Source organism: Theobroma cacao, chromosome 2 (genome assembly GCF_053813885.1).
Source record: "Theobroma cacao isolate CCN51 chromosome 2, ASM5381388v1, whole genome shotgun sequence".
NCBI lineage: Eukaryota > Viridiplantae > Streptophyta > Magnoliopsida > Malvales > Malvaceae > Theobroma > Theobroma cacao.
In genome coordinates this window covers 18,672,012-18,693,126 of record NC_142640.1, presented here as the reverse complement: position 1 = coordinate 18,693,126, position 21,115 = coordinate 18,672,012, and the positions used below count along the sequence as shown (strand labels likewise).

At 33.7% G+C, this 21,115-nt stretch overlaps 1 non-coding gene across 1 annotated transcript; it reads right to left on the bottom strand.

Moving 5' to 3' along the window:
• Window positions 1-15,717: 15,717 nt before the first annotated feature.
• On the bottom strand, window positions 15,718-15,823 carry LOC148764131 (small nucleolar RNA R71). Its single transcript, XR_016024876.1, has one exon. It is a non-coding gene; the product is annotated as a small nucleolar RNA R71 (small nucleolar RNA).
• Between the last annotated feature and the right edge of the window lie 5,292 nt (window positions 15,824-21,115).

The following is a 21,115-nucleotide window of genomic DNA, read 5'->3' as shown; positions in this document are numbered from 1 at the left end:
CCTATTTGAAAATCAATTTTTAGAAGTTCTCCTAGATCTAAGGCAGTGAGTAAAAATTCTTTTCCATTTAGAAAAATATTCAATCAATCTTCCATGAACTCCTCAAGATTCACAAGCTTATTCTTATCAAGACCAATGTTGGAATAAAACTCTTTAACTAAATTGAACTAAATGACCTATCTCCAAAAGTGCTAAGTTCTTTCAATTTTAGTTTCTCAAAGTATCTAGATAAGTCAAATTTGACAAAAAGAACCTCATCAAAACTAGGCCAATCAAGGAATTTTCCACAAGAAATGGTTACATTTTCAATCTTCTTAAACCTATCAGTATGAGTCTTGTTTTTAAATCAAGAGCTTGATGGATTACATTTCCCAATGGAGATTCTTTTATTGCAGATCTTTTTTTCTTCGTTGCTAGTTCCCTCTGATTTTCCCCCTTCGTTTTAGCAAGTGAACTTAGATCCATTTTACTCTTTTTCTTGGGTGGTGGAGCAGGAGAGTTCTCAACTGGCCTTTTTTCTTTACTTTTGTTAATAACTTTGCTGGTGAGAGAGGTTTTAGCCATTGATTTTGCTGAAGTTGGTGACTTAGGGTTTCTCGGTGTAACTTAGAACTAGAGAGATGAAGGATAGATTTCAAAGAGATCTAGGTGTTTGCGTTTTAGATTTTCTGGAATGGGTTTTTAAGAAGCTGAAAAGATTAAGAAGTGGTTTTGTAATTCCTTAGCCCACGCTTTGAGTGGCTGCTTTTTCGTACCTTCCGTTCCTAATTTTTTTTATTTTTCAAAATTTCCTATGCGTCAGTTTTCATATCATCTAGAATGCTTTAATCATTTATAGCAAGCTTTAATTGATTAAAGTGTTACTGACTTAAAACACTTCTAATGACCAATCACTTTAACACAGATAGCTCTAATTGATTAAAAAGTGCCTTAAGTAATTAATGTAAATCTTATCTTCCTTCTAAGGTCTTTTTAACTAATTAGAACATTTTCTAATCAATTGAAACAATAACTAAACACAACCATCATACTATATATCATCAAAAACATGTTCAATTCCGCTCAGTCAAAATTCATTAGCATCAATCATTCCTAATTCTCTCCTAATCTTACAAAATTGATCTTCACTCAATGGTTTTGTGAAAATATAGGCCAATTGATGCAGGGAATTCACATATTCTATTTTAACATCTCTTTTAGGCACACGATTTCTAATGGAATGATGTCTAACTTCAATGTGCTTAGTCCTAGAGTGTTGAACAAGATTTTTGGAGATATTTATGGCACTTATGTTGCCACAATGGATAAAAACACTATGCATAGACATCCCAATATCATTTAGTTGTTGCCTAATCCATAATATTTGTGCACAACAACTACCTAGAGAACTGTATTCAGGCTCAACAGTTGAAAGAGTAACTGAATTTTGTTTCTTGCAAAACCAAGACACGAGCATGCTTTCAAGGAATTGACGTTCCATTAGTGCTTTTGAAATCAATTTTGTTAATAGCAAAATTAGCATTGTAATAAACAAGAAAATTAAAAGATGATCTTAGTGGATACCATAGGCCTAACACTTGAGCATCCAATAGATATCTAAAAATCTTTTTCACTACAATCAAATGTGATTCCTTGGGACATGATTAGAATCTTGCACATAGGCAAACAGTAAACAAAATATCAGGTCTACTTGCAGTTAAACAAAAAAGTGAGCCAATCATACTTTATAGAGTTTTTGGTCCACATCTTTTTCGTTATCATCTTTGTCAAGCTTTGTAGAATGACTCATAGGAGTTCCAATTGACTTCAGATTCATGACACCAAATTTCTTCAGCATTTCCTTAGTGTATATCTCTTGGTTGATGAATATTTCATCCTCACACTGCTTGATTTGTAAACAAAAGAAGAATTTTAGCTCTCCCATCATGCTTATTTCAAATATACCTTGCATTTCCTTTGCAAAATTCTCACATAACTTTTCATTAATGGCACCAAATATTATATCATCAACATATATTTGAACTACAATCAAATTAGATTCATTTTTCTTTATGAAAAGAGTATTATCTACAATTCCCTTAAAGTATCCTTTTTCAATTAAAAATTTTGAAAGTCTTTTATACCAAGCTCTAGGAGCTTGTTTCAATCCATATAAGGCTTTATCCAATTTATACACATGATCAATTTTATCAAAATTTTCAATACTAGGGGGTTGTTTAACATACAATTTTTCTTGTATAAAGCCATTTAGAAATGCACTTTTAATATCCATTTGAAACAATTTAAAATTCATGTAGCAAGCATAAGCTAGTAAAAGTCTAATAGCTTCTAATCTAGCTACAGGAGCAAAGGTTTCATCATAATCTATACCTTCTTCTTGATTGTAGCCTTGAGCAACTAACCTTGCTTTGTTCAATTCCACATTTCCCAACTCATCCATCTTGTTCTTAAATACCAACAATTGATGTTTGCTAGCCTTGGAACTAAGGTCTAAACCTTGTTCTTTTCAAATTGGCCAATTTCCTTTTGCATTGCAATCATCCAATTTTCTTCCATTTTAGCTTCCTCAAAGTTTTTTGGTTTCACTTGTGATATGAATGTAAGAAATTCACAAGCTTCCCTTAGTCCATTTCTAGTTTTGACACATTCTGAGGGATCACCAATGATTTGTTCTTGACGATGATATCTTACAAATTTCAAACTTTTAAGAAGATTGTTGTGCTATTCTTCAACTTTCTGCAGGTCCTCTAAAGGTAGTTTTTCTTCACCTTTATCCTTTCAGCTTCCTCTATCATCTTCTTTGTTATCAAAGCTCATCTTTTCCATTTTCTTCTCAATATTATTTGCATCATCATCATTAACAAATACATTTCTTTGTGCAATGTTAGTTTCATCAAAAACAATGTGTATTAACTCTTCTATAACTAGGGTTCTTTTGTTAAACACTTTATATGCTTTAGAGTTTAGTGCATAACTTAAGAAAACAGCTTCATCACTTCTAACATCAAACTCATTATTTAAAACAAAGTATTTGCATCCAAAACTCATTAGGTGAGAAATGTTTGGTTTTCTTCCCCTATAGAGCTCATAAGGAGTTTTAGAAATCATGACTCTAATGGCAACTCTATTCAAAATGTAAACTCTATTCAAAATGTAAACTGTTGTGATCACAGTTTTAGCCAAAAATATTTTGGCAAGTTGTTTTCACAAAGCATTGTTCTTGCCATTTCTCTTAATGTCTTATTTTTTCTTTCCACAACTCCATTTTGTTGTGGAGTTCTAGGAGCTGAAAAATTGTGATCAAAGCCATTTTCATGGTAAAAGATTTCAAACTCATCACTTTTAAATTCACCACCATGGTCACTTTTACTGTTAACAATAGTGAGCCCTTTCTCATTTTACACTCTTTTACAATGTTTAACAAAAGTAGACAATGCATCGTCTTTATGAGCAAGAATGTACACCCATGTATATCTTGAGTAATCATTAATAATAACAAAATCATATGACTTGCCTCCTAGACTTGTAACAATATTTGATCCAAACAAGTCAACTTTTATTCTAGAAGTTGAGATTATTTTCTTATATTTAAATGAACTTTTAACTTGTTTCCCAAATTAGCATGCATCACAGACCTTATCATTTTCAAAAGATATCTTTGGAAGTCCAATGACTAGATCATTTCTTAAGAGTTTTGAAATAGTGTGCATGCTAGCATGCCCTAATCTTCTATGCCACAACCAACTATCACAAGCATCATTGGCCATAAGACATGATTCATTATTAGGTTCAATTTCATCAAGGAAGATAACATACATGTTCTTAATTCTTTGGCTAATGAATGCAAATTTGTTAGTGTCAACGTCTATTACTTGACATCCATGGGAATCAAAGCAAACTCTAAACCCTTTGTCACAAAGCTGACTAGTGCTAAGTAAGTTATGTCTTAGGCCTTTAACAAATAAAACATGCTTAATTTGAGTTTGAGAAGTGTTACCAATGGTTCTAATTCCTTGGATAATACTTTTGAAGTCTTCACCAAAGGAAACACTACCACTCTTCTTTCTATCAAGCTTTGAAATTAGTTTCTCATTGCCGATCATGTGTCTTAAGTAGCCATTGTCTAAATACCAAGGCTACTTTTCCTTGGTTGAGCTTTAAAACATTAATCCATTTGCCCTTACTCAACTGACAAAATAAATTTTTAGTTTTTCTTTAGAGGTACCAACACTTTGATAGATCTTTAGGGGTTGGCTAGCACATGAGATCTTTTAAGCACCCAAACCAATTCGGTTTTGGGAAAGTTACTTCCATTATGATAACAATCATAAGAAAAATGACCTCTCTTGCCACATACATAACAACAATGTGAAGATGCATTTCTTTGCTTTCTCAAAGTTGTAATTTCTTTTGGTTTTTCTTCACTTTTCAGTTTCAGTTTTGATCTTTCTTCCATTGAATCTTTAAAAGCAAGATTTTCATCCACTACATTTTACAAGGCTATATTTGTGTTGTCTAGTTCCACCTTCAAAAGTTCAAAATCTATTTTGGAATGTTCAAGTTCAATTTGAAGCATATTCCTTTTATAAAAAATAAAATTGTAATAATGCTTGATTTTTTCTAATTCATCAACCAATGTTATGGCTTTCTTCCTCATAATTTTATACTTCAATGCAAGCTTTTCAAATTCAGCAAACAAGCAATCATACTCATCTTGAAGTTCATCATAAGAAATATCATAAGAGTTAAATGTTACCACAAATTCTTCTTCTTTTGCCATTAAGCAGAGGTTTACTCTTTCATTAATTTTTTTTTTCTTCTTCTAAGCTTGAAGAATCACTATTAGACCATATTACTGCCACCATTGCCCTTTTTGGTTTTTTCATGTTCTTTGAAAATTCTTCCTTAAGGAATGGGCATCAAATCTGAAATGTCCAAGTTTTTTACATTCGAAACAGACCATTTCAACCTTTTTGCTAAGATCACCCATGTGCTTGTTTTTTCAAGAAGAACTTTGATCTTTCTTGTAATTTGTTCTTTCAATTCTTCTACCTTTTTGTCCCATGAGCTTTTTGAATCTTCTAGCCATCATGGCTAACTCTTCATCATCATCATTTGACATATTTTCTATTTCTTCCTTAAGAATACTGATCTTTAAAGCAAGATTTTCATATTTCTCTTTAGCTTTTTTCTTTTCCTCCTCTTCTTCTTCTTTCATTTCAAGTTCATGTGTGAGAAGTGAGCCATAGATTTCATCAAGAGTTACTATATTAAGATCTTTAGCCTCTTGGATGGAAGTGACTTTAGGTTTCCAACTTTCTAAGAGGCATCCAAACAATCTCTTTACTAACTCATGTTCAGGGATGGTTTTGTCATGTTGATTAAGCTTGTTTGTAATGTTGGTAAACCTATCAAACATGGTAAAGATGTCTTCACCTGATTCCATTGTGATCATTTCATAATTATAGGTTAGTAAGGCAATTTTGGACTCTTTAACTTGAGAAGTCCCTTCATGAATGACTCTAAGTTTTTCTCAAATTTTCTTGGTTGTGGTACAACCAAAGACTTTATTGAATTCATGAGGGTCAATGCACAAAGAAGATTGTTAATTGGTCTAAAGCTTTTCTATTTTAGCTTCAGTCCACTTTGCCTTAGGTTTGAGGATTTTCTCTCTCGTGATAAACTAGGTTAGGTGGGAATATAAGGTCCTTAGAAATTACATCCCACATTTCATAATCAAGAGCTTTAATATAAATTGACATTTTAGTACTCCAATAAGCATAATTTGATCCATCAAATAGAGGAGACCTATTTATGGATTTTGAAGGTTCGACTTTAATATCACTTGTTCGTCCTAATGGATTGCTAGAAAAGGTGAATAGCACTAAAAATTTTGAAGCCACTCTTTGAGCTTATAGAGCTCTTAATCTATTATAAGAAGGAAGGTTTAAAATTTGTTAAAGTTAAAAGACACCAAGTAAAGAAAGGTAGAAAGAAGTGGACAATACAAAAATATTTGTAGTGGTTCTATCCCCTTGACCTATATCCACTACCTTGATCTCCTAATCAAGGATTTTCAACCTAACTTCACCAAACTAGTGGAATTAATAACTTTCACCAAGCTTTTACAAGGTAAGCTTCTAACCTAAGCTCTAATCCTTTACAATGTCTTAGAGTGTTCCCATACTTTAATTAACCAAGAAGAGAGAAGAAAAAATAGTACATGTGATCACCCTTACTGATCTAAGATGAATACAATCAAGCTCAAACACTTTTAAAAGAATAGGAATGAAAAACAGTTATGTAAGAGAAGGTTCTTTGGCTTTTTGCTCAAAATGTGATCTTGGTAAGTTCTTTCTTACTTATTTGACCATTAAAGCTTGCTTTTATACTTAAAGAGTTAGATTTTTTTGTTGGAGATAGTTTCTAGCCATTGTAAACATGTCTGATGCCTTTTTAGCCACTATTTTTGTCTTTTATCATTTCTATTCAAATAGGCAAACAATGTTTCATAAATCGATTAAAGGTAAGCCTTAACCGATTAAGGCTCTTCTGTCTTGCACTGTCAAGCAGTTCATTCCACTATGTTAATGAATTAAAGATGGCTTTAACTGATTAAGGACATTCTGTTTTTAGACTTCTCCAACTAGTAGTCTTCTTTTAATTGGTTAGACCTTCCTTTAATTGATGAGGTTTTTCTTCCTTCATCTATAACCAATTAAGACAAGCTTTAACCAATTAAAAGTTTTTTGAATTTGAATTTTTGTCATTTTGGCTCCCTTCAATAGTCAACTTAATTTCAAATTTGTATTTTGGTGCTTGAAGGTACTACAAGTCTTGTGCTCTAACTAATCAACCCCATTCCTTAACTAATTAGCATGTCTCTATCTTTAGCTTTTAGCACCTTCTTAATCGATTAAACCTGATGCTAACTGATTAAGGCTTTTCTGCCTTGCTTTTATATAGTGCTAGTTATGCCTTAATTGGTTAAGGCCCTACATTAATCAGTTAATGATGTTCTGCTTTAATCCAATAGTCTATGGGGAGCTTAGCCCATTATTTAAATGGCACCTTATGAGGCTTTGTACAAGCAGAGGTGTAGATCACCCATACGTTGGTTTAAGGTTGGTGAAAGGAAGCTTCTTGGACTGGAGATAGTTCAAGAAACCATTGACAAGATATAGTTGATTAAAGAGACGGTGTTAACGGCACAAAGTCATCAAAAGTCATATGTCGACTATAGATGTCAAGAGTTAGAATTTGAGGTTAGTGATCATGTGTTCTTGAAGATTTTGCTAACCAAGGGTATCATGAGATTTGGCAATAAGGGCAAGTTGAGTCCAAGGTATATTGGAACATTCGAGATTCTTGAAAGGGTTGGCACGGTAGCTTATTGGTTAGCACCTCCACTCAATCTTGCTAGCATTCATCCTATGTTTAATGTTTTGGTACTATGAAAAAACCAACTAGATCCATCTCACATGATTTAGCATGAGTCCCTATAGTTAGGAGATGACTTGAGCTATGAGAAAGTCCTGATAGCCATTTTAGATAGGCAAGTGAAGAAGTTACACTCTAAAAAGCTGGAATTGGTTAAGGTAAAATGGCGTAAGCACACAAGGAAGGAGATAACTTGCGAAGTTGAGAACGATATGCAAGCACGATATCCACATTTGTTTAGGGAAGGTTAATGCATTATTTAAATTTGAAAATGAATTTTCTTAACAGGGAGAATGCGAAATCCCACCCTAGTGTAGGATATTAAGTTAACACAAAACCTTAGGTAAGCATGGAAGTTTCATATTTTGAACATTCAAGTATAATTCATGTTTTGATGTTTTGAGGTGATTTATAAAGGATGGCATGAATTAGAGTTCAAGTGGACTAGTTTGCAACTTAAATTAGCTACAAGAGAAAATCTATCAAGGCATTGTCCAAATGTATTGATAGATTTCATCCAAAAAAGATTCTATTGATACAAAGCCCAAGTGTATTAATAGATTTTATACAAAAATGTTCTTAAAAAGGGCTTTGATGAATATCTATCAATACATGACCAAATGTGTTGATAGAATTTTTCCAGAAACAAAATGTATCAATCCACGGACCCAATGTCTCAATACATTTCGTTGATATAAAAAAAATAGGTAAAAACATATTTTCGCACCCTAGCCTATAAATATGCCACATTTTTTGAGGGTTTTCAACCGTCAACTATTTTTGGAAGGTAACCCCTCAACTTTTAAGCTCAAATAACCCACTTTTGGTTCAAATCATCATTTTTTATGATTTTGAGCTTGGTTTTTAGGTTTTTATGAACCAGATGGTAGTTTTCAACTTTGAAACCATTAAATCTTGAATTTTCAAAATTAAGGATGATGTTTTAGTACTAGATTTTCTATTGGTTATTAAGAATCAAGGTTTAGTGGTTTTCCTAAGAATTAAAGCTCCCTTAAGGTACGAATGATGAGTTTATGGATTTAAAATACATAGGTATTTGAAAAGCAATAGATTTACTCTAAAAAATTAGTTTTAAAAGAGCTTGAATAATTCATAATAGCCTAGAATGATTATTATGCGATTCCTAGACTAGGTGTTGATTGTTGGATGTTCTGGAATGGTTGAAAATCCAAGAAGTTTGCTAGATTGAGATTTACTTGTTGATATAAGTCAACTCTACGAAAGTGAATGGGTACACTATTTTCAAAACTATTTGAATATGTAAAGTTGAAAGCGTGGTTAAATGATTTGATGCATTACTGATGAGCATGGTTTCCATAAAGGAAAATGTGTTTGTGGATGGGATAAGGTTTTGGAAATGGCTTTCAAAACTATTATGGATAAGTAAATATCCAACTATGTAGTACTTTTCAACAAGGGGGGGACAAGCCCTTTCAATGTTTTGAACATTTCACCCAATTACTCTGTCCTATGAGCTAGTGTGGGTACGAGAACATTAGTTGAGAAAAGTGATTGTGGATGATTAAAAATACTCTTGCATGTGAGTATTGTGAATGTGGATTGAGAAGGTTTCTACTTTTCCATTATTTTGTGATTGACATGATTTATTATTGATGCTTGGTCTTGGTATGATCTTGTATGAAATTTTGGTTGTGTTGTGATCGACTCTCATCCTAGTGTAAGGGTAAGAATACCGTAGGGTTAGGTTAGGCATTATACTAGCTTTTTCCTTGTTCATGAGTCTTGGGGTGGTGTGCGGGTAAGAATACCACAAGGTTAAGCTTGGCCAATGTGTCACATTTTCTCCTTTTTGTATTTTGGCTCTAGTTTCGATGTGGGGGTAAGAATATCACAAGGTTAAGTTGGGCATCGTACAACTTTTACCCTCTTTATGAAGCCTAATGTGGGGGTAAGAACACCACAGGAACTAGTTAGGTGAAAGAACACATTTTCCCCTTAATTTACTAGTGACATGTATTGATGTGTTATTTGTATGTTGGATATTAAGACATCTATGATTTGCGATTGATGATTATTGTGTATTTAGAAATACTGAGATGATTTGTTGAATGGATGATACATTCTTGATTTGAATACTTGATGTTGAGTTTGAAGGTTTGAGGATTACATTCCATTTTCTCCTTGTAAAAGGTTTGTTAGTTGAGCTTGCATATGGTTATTATATTTATGCATTTGGAGTTTTCAAATGCCTTTATGGCTATTGAAAGGATTTATATGATTATCATGTTGTTTTGCATATTATGGTTTATTGCAAAACTTTTCCTCGTTGGCTTGTCCCTTTCCCCGTTTCCATTCACAGAGTTTTTATGAGTCACACATTATTTCTCCTATTTTGTTTCAGTCAGTAGCTTACTTGACTAGGCAACTTGTGGAGTAGTAGCCAAACTTATCTGTGGTAAGTGTGGTAGAGCCTTCCTTCCAGCCCTCCAGTGTCGTTAAACTCTGTAGTGTGTCGAGTCGAGTCGAGTCATTTAATCATTATGTTGATATTGAACTTGGTTATGTAAAGAAAGTTGATATACTTGTTTACATTTTTGCACATTGTGTTGAGCCCAAGATATGGGTGCATGAGAATAATAACACTATAGGGGATGATCTATAGCAATATAGGCATGGGATTCAAGCCAAACCATAGTTGTTTTTTTTTTTTTTACATGTGAATATTTATATGACATGTGATAGAAACTGTAACACCCCACACTCTCGTATAGAAGCCAATAAGACCTTATCGATGAGACGAAGGGTCAATTGACATAAATTTAAGAGTGGTAACAGATGAAAGGAATGTTTTAGAATAAAATAACATTTTATTAATAAAATAATAAAAAAATATTAATATTTTATTTATCGCTAAAATTAGTCATGAAAAAGGACTATATGACTAGTCCAAGTAGGAGAGAAGAAGTAAGAAAGAATTTTAAAGAAAAACAAAATTAGTGGAGCTCGCGTGTTTTTATTAAATAAAGCTAGAGCGGGTAAGTATATATTTAAATATTATAGTAATACTTTGGTGAAGTGCAAATTTTATATTTTGTTTGCACACATGTAAAGGAAGGAAAATAAGAGGAAATTGAAATTAAAGAAATGTTAGAAGGACCAAATTGTAAAAGATGAAAAGTTTGGAAGGGCACAAGATAAATAAAGAAAAGTTTGAAGACTTATGTGCAATTTTAACATTTAAAGTTAAATGTGAATTTACTAACCAAGGAAAGTTAGATTATGTGGAATATGAGATAAACATGTGAACTCACTATTACATGCAAATTATAGCAAGCAAAAAGGAGAAGTTAGTGGGGAATATTTGGGACCCCCACCATGTAAAGTAAAAGGAAGAATAAGACTAGGCTTATTTGCATATAATGAGATTGGTGCATTAAGTGGCTGATAACTCTATGATATAGAGTTATTTGAGCTTAATTTCGATGATAATTGGGTTAGGTTTTTGTAGTAATGCATAGAAATTAGTAGGTTTTATTTAATTATTTTACATTAGTTATTTTAGGTGAGTCAATCTAATTTTAGTTAATTTTATGCTTAATTTGGTGTTAATATAATTAAGATAGGTTGTTATTGATTTATTTGTGCTTTTATAGGTGTTTGAAAGAAGAATTTTAATGGAAGAAGGAGAGCAATTTCGAGGTGTAGACTTCCACTGCACATGTTTTGGTATTTCGGCCATAACTTTCTCTACAGATCTCCAAATAAAGCGATTCTTGAACCATTGGAAAGCTAAGAGAAATATCTACAACTTTCATGTTTACACTTCACCCATTTAGACTTGTATAATGGTCAAAAATCTTGTCAAAGTTGACGTATTGCAATAGTCTTGGAGCAATTGCGATATCTGTTAATTAATTTGGCGAATCTATGACTTACATAGTTTGATAAGGAAATCCCAGCTACAATTGACTTCTTTCTTCACCTAACTTGGCCTAACTCAAAAGCCTATAAAAACAACCTTTCGAAGGACGTAAGAGGAGAAGAAAAACACCAGATTAGCAACTGAAAGTCAAGCTACAGAGTCATTGAAAGAATTTGAAGAATTCAAAGATATTGGAGATCAAGAATTCATTCCTTGGTTTTTTTCTATCTTTTTGTTATTCTTTTATTCTTTTGTTTTTAATGTTTATATTTTATTCAATGATGATGTATGACTTGATGGGGAACTAAATTTTTAATCTAAGATTATGATTGAACTCAATATGTAGTCTAAATTATTTATCTCTCTTTTACTTATGTTTGATGGATTTAAGTTGTTTATTTTATTATGTTCTTAATGCTTCTAGTTTACTGGCCACCAATTAGATTGAATTGGAAACCTAAGTTAAACCTTGACGAAGAAGATTTAGGTAGACCTTGAATAAAATAGCGTATGATCAAATACACTTAGTTAATTGGGTGGTTTGATTTGCATATAGGGTAGACATACACCTATAAGCCATACGTAGCCAAGATTAGAGTACAAACTTAATGAATCTTTCTTCAATTTAATTTGCATAGACATATAGTAAATTAATTGGGAGAGGTATTTTTATAAGAAACTCGACAAAGACTTATAAATAATTTAGGACTCTGGGTTAGCAACTTGATCCATTAAACTAAGTTAAAAAAGAGAGACAATAATCAGATAAAATATTGAGAGATATTATAATCTTAGGTCTGGTAGTCATTCACATTTAATAAAGTAAAATTTCCTGATATATTAGTTTTAGTTTTAGTGTTTAGTTTATTAATTTATTTTTTTAATTTTAATTTGTTTAGATAAAATTAAGGGGTGTTCATTTTAGTAGTTAACTGTAAGAATTAATTCAATTCTCTATGGGATCGACACTCTACTCATCTTTATATTATTTTTGTGATACGTATATGTGAGACCCCAACCTCTATAGGTTTGTAACTAAGCATAGATGTAATAATACGAGCTAGGGGTAGTTTCGTCATTTTCTCTAATAAGCTCCCAGAAGAAAGTTTGATGATATTTTAAGGTCTAAATAAGTATAAGACTGCATAAATGATGTGTACTGATGAAAATACGAAGAAAACTAGAAGTGTCAACAATTTTCATAACAGGGGCAAAATGGTCATTTTTCACCTCGAGTTAAAATTTTAAGTTTTTATGAACCCGAGTATGTTTAGACCATTATGGACCTTGCCCCAGTGTTAAAAGAGCAAAAAGATTACATAAAAGATTGGAGGAGAATAAGTAAATTGGTGGAGGGGCAAATTGATAATTTTAAGGGAATGGATAAATTTGGCCTATAAATATCTTGAATTTCGAGCAGCTTCTTGAAATTTCCAGCAGTTGTCTTCTTCTTCCCTGCTCCTCTCTCATGTTTCTTAAATTCTTTCATGGGAGTTTTCTTCAAGCTTCCATAACTTTCTCTCTCTAGCTCCAATTTGCATGCTTTTGGTGTACTCTTCCATAAACCCTTATACTCTATCATCCTCTCACTTTAAAACCCTTCAAAAATCTGGTTTTCATACTTTCTCTAACTAGTTGGGCTTTCTAGAGAGAGAAAGAGAGAGAGAGAATTACCCCATTAATTTGGAAGCAATTGGAAGAGAATTTGACTACAAAGGAGCCCTAGGGTAAGTGATGAATTAAGGTCGATTTTTAGCTACAGAAAATGGCCAGTAATTGGGATTTATGAGCTGTTTATTGTTGAGTATGTTCATTACTTTTAGTGATTAAGATAGTGAACATAGATGGCCATTTAATGTGGCAATTGAAAGCTAGTTTAGAGATAGCTTTAGGGGTCATAGTGTGTAAATTGACCTATTGCTTATGCTAATGTGATCCTAGGTTCTAAGGAAGCCCCATCATCTCATTTGGACAATTAGGGGAATTGGAGTCATCTAAAGGCTCTATAATCAATTGGTGAGTGGATTGCCTTCAAAACTTGTTTTGGGAAATATAATGTATTTGCACTCATTTGAATGAATTATCAAGTTTTTCATAAAGACAAGTGCCTTGGGAACAAGCTTTTCCAAAATTGTTTTATATTGTGATATGTGAATGCTATGGATTCATGCACTATTGTAGTATGATGATATATAAATGTTTGTGTTGTGCATGATGAATGATATTGTGTATAATAACTGTAACAGTGTGTGTGCACGATGTGGGGGGATGCACATGCCGGTGATGATGGTGGTGCGAGAGGTGGATGATGATAGTGCCCGTGTGCACGATGTGGGGGGATGTACACGATGGCACTGATTATGAATGATGTGGGGGGATGCACATGATGGTGCCAACTATGTGCACGATGTGGGGGGATGTACATGAGTCGGGTGTGTTTGTGATGATGTTGATGTTTATCTATGTAATTATGCATACCTAGACTTATGAAATGAAAACTTATGAATGTGATATATGATTGACATATATGAGAAATTTGATACGTTGTGTTGATTTTGTTGGTTTAGCAGGATGGCCTTTTTATTGAGTGAGGGAAAACTTTTCTCTTGTTGCTCTGTTTTCGCTGCAACGAAATTCATTCTCGCTGCAGCGAGAAATTCTCGGGTTTGAGAACCTTCACCAGAACTGGTTCTCTCTGCAACGAGAATGTATTTCGCTGCAGCGAGATAGTCACTGTAGCTTCTCGTTGCAGTGAAAAAGGAATCTCGCTGCAGCGAAAAACTCTCTGTTTCATCAGCGAAATTTCGCTGCAGCGAGAAACTTTCTATTTCTGGGTTACAATTTCTCCACAGCGAGAAAGAATCTCGCTGCAGTGAAAAACCTTCTGTTTTGGTCTCCTATCTTGTCCAATTGCTGCCCTATCTTTCACTTCTTTACTACCATATCAGGGCATGGACTTCCTACATTAAGGATTAAATGAGTTAAGTTTAAAGGGAGAAGGTTTAGTGAGAAATCCTCGGCCAGTTGAGAAACCCTCGGTCAGCTAATAACCAAATCCCAACATCGCTGCAGTGGAAAGGCATTCTCGTATTTGACATGCTTGTGTATAATTAAAGCTTTCATTTTTCAAATGGTTTGTTGTGTATGGATTTATGATTTTCAAATGATCAATCAATTAAGGGCTTGGTGTGGGGTTTTTTGTAAGAATAAAAACAAATTGCATTGTTTTGAAAAAGAATGCATCATGATTTCATTAAAGATTCCTTACAGTATGCTTGTTCCCTTTCTTGTTCACTCACTGGGTTTATACTCACCATTTTCAACTTCATGTTTTTAGGTCACGAGGCAGCCGGTAACTAGGATGAGGTGTCTTTATAGACTTGTACACATCTTTTGGTAGGTGTCTCGGCATTTAGTAGCTGTACATTCGTCCGAGTCCCTCCGCTGGAAGTCGAGTATTATTTTGTTTTGTATAGACGAACCTAATGTAATTGTTAAGATACATGTTGTAAACAAATGTATATATACACTTGTTTAGTATGCCAATATGAGATGGCAATGTTTAATAATATTTTGATTCTAAGTTTTGAAAGATGACTTAGCAGTTTATGGTGGAATGATAAACACGTCGGACTAATAGGCTTGCTTGGGCTTAGTGGACTACGTCCATTGGGCCCATGCGCCAGTCATGACCCAAAATTTGGGTTGTGACAGTACACTTGCGTGAGTAGAAAATTCAACAACAAGTTTTTGGAGCCGTTGTCGGGGAATTGATTTTTAATTCTTTCTTGTTAATATTAATACCAATCATTCTTAATTTTAATCTAGACTTTTCTTTTCCTTAATTTTCAAGTACTTTTGGTTGTTGAATGTGAAGAGCCCGAAATTTAGAAATTGTTCCTTTTGATCTAGAAATCGAAAAAAACTTTTCATAGACTTCGGAGGAAAAATAAAAAAATTTTTGCTTCAAGTAAAACAATGGCTAATCAACAAGAGGAAGAGACCAAGCCTTTGAAGGATTATGTTGTCCCACAACTACAAAATCTCCACTCTAGTATCCGAAAACCTCCTATTTAAGCCAAAAATTTTGAAATTAAGCCATCAATCATTCAGATGATTCAGACTGCTGTTCAGTTTGGAGGTTTGCCTAATGATGATTCAAATGCTCATATTGTAAATTTCTCAAAAATCTACGATACATTCAAGGCTAATGGTATTACTAATGATGCCATAAGATTGAGGCTTTTCCCTTTTTTCATTGAGAGATAAAGCAAAGAGTTGGTTAAATTCGCTTCCTGCTGGTTCCATTAATACTTGGGATGATTTGGCTCAAAAATTCTTAGCAAAATTCTTCCCACCTGCAAAGTCAGTAAAAATGCAAAATGATATTACTTCTTTTATGCAATTTGATTCTGAATCACTATATGAGGCTTGGGAGAGGTATAAGGATTTGATGAGAAGATGTCCTTACCATGGATTACCTAAGTGGCTTCAAGTTCAAACTTTTTATAATGGTTTGCTGGGACCTTTTAGAACTACTATGGATGCTACCGCTAGAGGTGCACTTATGAGTAAATCCATTGATGAGGCTTACAATTTGCTCGAAGAGATAGCTTCTAATAATTATCAATGGCCATCTGAAAGATTGGGTACAAGAACAATTGCTGGAATTCATGAATTAGATGTGTTGAACATTGTTTCTACACAATTGGTCTCTCTCACAAAGAAAATAGATAAATTAAGTGTTAATGTTGTTCAGAACTCCTTTATGACATGTGAATTTTATGGGGAAGGACATTCCAATGACAATTGTCCCATCTATTCTGAGTCTTGTCAATTTGTTGGAAATAGGCAACAAAACAATCCCAATTCCAACACTTATAATCCTGGTTGGAGGAATCATCCTAATTGTTCATGGAATAACAACCAAGGATCTTCATCAGCAGCTAAGTCAAACTTTCCTCCTAAATTTCCATCTAGAGCCCCTATGCTAGAGAAAAAGCCTTCAATGGATCATATGTTCATGCAATTCATGACAAAGACTAATGCATTCATAACAAAGACTGATGCCTCCATTCAAAATCAAGCAGCTTCAATTAGAAATCTTGAGATACAAATGGGCCAACTTGCCAATGCTTTAAATTCTAGACCTCAAGGTACCTTACTAAGTGATACTAAACCTAATCCAAGAAGAGAAGGTAAGGAACATTGTAAGGCAATCCATCTTTGCAATGGAAAAGAGGTAAGTAGTAAGGATTTAAATTCAGAAATTTTAATTCAATCTGATGAAAAAGAAATTGAAAAAGATGTTGAAAAAGAAATTGTAGTTGAAAAATCTACTGAAGATTCAAAAGAAAAATCACAATTAAAAATTGCTCCCACACCCCCACCACATTTTCCTCAAAGATTTCAAAAATAAAAACTTGACAAACAATTCCAAAAATTTATTGATGTGTTTAAAAAATTACATATTAATATTCCCTTTACTGAAGCTCTGGAACAAATATTAAGATATGTTAAATTTTTGAAAGACATCTTGTCTAAAAAGAGAAAATTGGGTGAGTTTGAAACGGTTGCACTTACTGAAGAGTGCAGTGCCATTATTTAGAATAAGCTTCTACCAAAGCTTAAAGATCCAAGTAGTTTTACTATTCCATGTACTATTGGTGCTCTTTGTTTTGCTTAAGCTTTATGTGATTTGGGTGCAAGTATAAATTTGATGCCATTATCCATTTATAAAAAATTGGGTTTACAAGAGATTAAACCAACTTCTGTGACTTTACAACTGACCGATAAATCCATCACCTATTCTTATGGTATTGTAGAAGATGTTTTGGTAAAAGTTGACAAGTTTATTTTTCCAGTAGATTTTATTATTCTTGATATGGAAGAAGATCATGAAATACCGATCATTCTTGGGAGACCATTCTTGAGAGCTGCTCGAGCTTTAATTGATGTGGAAAAATGTGAGCTTACTTTAAGGGTTGAAGACCAACAGGTAACATTTAATATTTTTCGAGCTTTGAAATTTTCCAATGAACATGATGAATGTTTCTCAATTAATGTGGTCGATGACATAACGAATAATGTGTTTATTGAAAATCATCAAGATCCACTAGAAACTTCTTTGAATTCTTCATGTGATATTATTGACGAAAAAGTTCTTGAATATGTTAACCATCTTGATGCCTATTCACGTCTTCCAAGATCCCAATTTGAACCTTTGGAATTATCAATTTCAACTTTACCAATCAAACTTTCCATTGAAGAACCTTCTTCACTTGAGCTCAAACCATTGCTTAATCATTTAAGGTATGTTTTTTTGGGAAATTCTTCTACATTACCAGTTATTATTTCTTCTTCTCTTTCGAATGAACAGGAAAATAAACTCTTTCAAGTTTTAAAGGACTACAAAAAAGCAATTGGATGGACCGTTTGTAGACATCAAAGGAATTAGTCCATCAATTTGCATGCACAAAATTCTTTTAGAAATAAATCACAGAGCAAAAATTGAGCATCAACGAAGGCTTAATCTGATCGTGAAAGAGGTAGTAAAAAAAGAAATTATCAAGTGGCTTGATGCTGGTATTATCTATCCTATTTCTGATAGTTCATAGGTAAGTCCAATCCAATGTGTCCCTAAAAAAGGAGGTATGACGGTAGTTTCTAATGAAAATAATGAGCTCATTCCTACTAGAACTATAACTGAATGGAAAGTATGTATGGACTATAGAAAATTAAACAAAGCCACTAGAAAAGATCACTTTCCACTACCTTTTATTGATCAAATGCTTGATAGATTAGCATGTAAGGATTTTTATTGCTTTTTGGATGGTTATTCTAGTTATAATCAAATCACCATTGCTTCTGAAGATCAAGAAAAAACCACATTTACTTGTCCTTATAGAACTTTTACATTTCATAGAATGCCTTTTGGACTTTGTAATGCTCCAGCTACTTTTCAAAGATGTATGATGGCAATTTTTTCTGATATGGTTGAAAAGTTTTTAGAAGTATTTATGGATGATTTTTCAGTTTTGGGGGATAATTTTGATGATTGTCTTTTTAATCTTGATAGGGTGCTCAAGCAATGTGAAGAAACTAATTTTGTTTTAAATTGGGAAAAAAGTCACTTTATGGTGCAAGAAGGCTTAGTCTTAGGCCATCGAGTTTCTAGTAAAGGGTTAGAAGTAGATAAAGCAAAAATTGAAATCATTGAAAAACTTCCACCTCCCACCTCTGTTAAGGGCATTCGTAGTTTTTTAGGACATGTTGGATTTTATAGGAGATTCATTAGAGATTTTTCTAAAATTTCTAAACCATTGTGTAATTTGTTAGAAAATGATACCTCTTCTTGCCATGATGCTTTTGTTGAATTGAAAAAGAGATTAATTTCTACTCCTATTATCATTGTTCCTAATTGGAATCTTCCTTTTGAATTAATGTGTGATGCTAGTGATTATGCAGTTGGTGCAATCTTGGGCCAACGAAAAATAAAAATTTTTCATCCTATTTATTATGCTAGCATAACATTGAATGAAGCTCAAGCAGATTACACCACAATTGAAAAGGAGTTGCTTGCTATTGCTTTTGCTTTCGATAAATTTCATTCATATCTTGTTGGTACTAAAGTTATTGTTTACACAGATCATGCAACTATTAAATATCTGATCGAGAAAAAAGATGTAAAACCACGCTTGATAAGATGGGTACTTTTGCTCCAAGAATTCAACTTGGAAATCCTAGATAGGAAAGGTACAGAAAATTAGGTGGTAGATCATTTATCGAGATTGAAGAATAATGAGCACATTGGGAATTCAATAGTGATCAATGAAACCTTTCCTGATGAGCAATTGTTTCATATAGAGAAGCAGAAACATTTGCCTTGGTATGCTGATATTGTGAATTATTTAGTGAGTAAGCTCTTCCCTCCTAAATTTAATTCTCAACCAAAGAAGAAATTCTTGTGTGATGTCAAATACTACATGTGGGATGAGCCTTTTCTTTACAAGCATTATGGAGATCAAATCATTAGAAAGTGTGTTCCTAAAGAAGAATTTGAAAATATTCTTCATCATTACCATTCTTCTAATTATGGAGGAAAACGAACTACTGCAAAGGTTCTACAATCAAGTTTCTACTAGCCTTCTCATTTTTAAGGATGCTCATAATTTTGTTGAAAGATGTGATAGATGTCAAAGAATGGGCAATATATTTAAGAGACATGAGATGCCTTTAAAAAACATATTAGAAGTTGAAATTTTTGATGTTTGGGGAATTGATTTTATGGGTCTATTCATTCCCTTCTTCAATAATAAATACATCTTGGTTGCTGTTGATTATGTCTCTAAATGGGTTGCAGCTGTGGCATTGCCAAGAAACAACTCTAAGGTAGTGATAAACTTTCTACACAAGAACATCTTCACACGTTTTGGTACATCCTAGCCAAATATGGAGTCAAGCACAAAATAGCCATTGCTTATCATCCTCAAACAAGTGGCTAGGCTGAAGTGTCAAATCGAGAAATTAAAAGAATTCTGGAGAAATTGTTTGTCCTTCCAAAAAAGATTGGTCGAAAAAGCTGGATGATGCTTTGTGGGCATATGAACTGCATATAAAACTCCAATTGGGATGTTGCCTTATAGATTGGTGTTTGGAAAAGCTTGTCATCTTCCAGTCGAACTTGAACACAAGGCATATTGGGTAATCAAAAAGCTTAATTTTGATCTTCAAACAGCTGGAGAAAAGCGTCTTATGCAACTCAATGAGATGGATGAATTTCGTCAAGAAGCTTATGAGAATGCAAGAATCTACAAAGAAAAGACAAAACGATGGCACAACCAGAAAATCATAAATAGAAGTTTTGAACCTGGCCAACATGTTCTCCTATACAATTCTCGTTTGAAATTATTTCCTGGAAAATTGAAATCTCGTTGGTCTGGACTTTTTATTGTGATGAAAGTATATCCTCATGGAGTAGTGGAGGTAGCTGATGGTAAATCAACCTTCAAAGTAAATGGACAACGACTAAAGCATTATTGGGGAGGCGATTTCGATCGTCAAAGGTCCTCAATCACACTTATCGACGCAATTTAAATCAGAAAAAGTTAGGCTAACGACTATAAATCAAATGCTTCTTGGGAGGCAACCCAAGCATTCTAACTTACTTTTTTTATTTTCTTTTAATTATTTTTATTTATTTCATTATTATTGACTTTTTTTTATTTTGCACGAACATGTAAAAAAATAAATAATAAAAAATAATATAATAAAATAAAAAAATTTTGGGAGTTAAGTAAGCCGTGGCTTCCCCAAAAGGAAGCCGCGGCCCAACTAAATGATGGAACGCGGGTCGTGGTGCCCTTAAGCGAGGCCGAGGCCTCGCAGCTCAAAGTAACGAGGGCCACAGTGCCCACTAGGGGTAAGCCACGGCCCTATGTTTTGGGGTTGCCAACCTTTGGCTACCCCCCCCCCCCCCCCCCCCCCCCCAAAAAAAAAAAAAGAGAGAAAAGGGGGTAGGTCGCAGCCCAACAATGGACAAAACGCGGGCCGCGACGCCCATCAAGCCAGGCTGCGACCTCTCAGATAAGAAGAACGAGGGTCGCGGCTCCTACTAGGGGTAGGCCGCGGTGCCTTTTTTTTTGTGGGCTGTCTGCTTTGGGCAGCCCGCTACTGAAAAAAAAATTGAAGTAGAAAATAGAAAGAGACCCCCCCTTCATCACTCTAGCTCATCTACCTCTTCCCTTTAGTACAATTTTTTGCACTTCCACT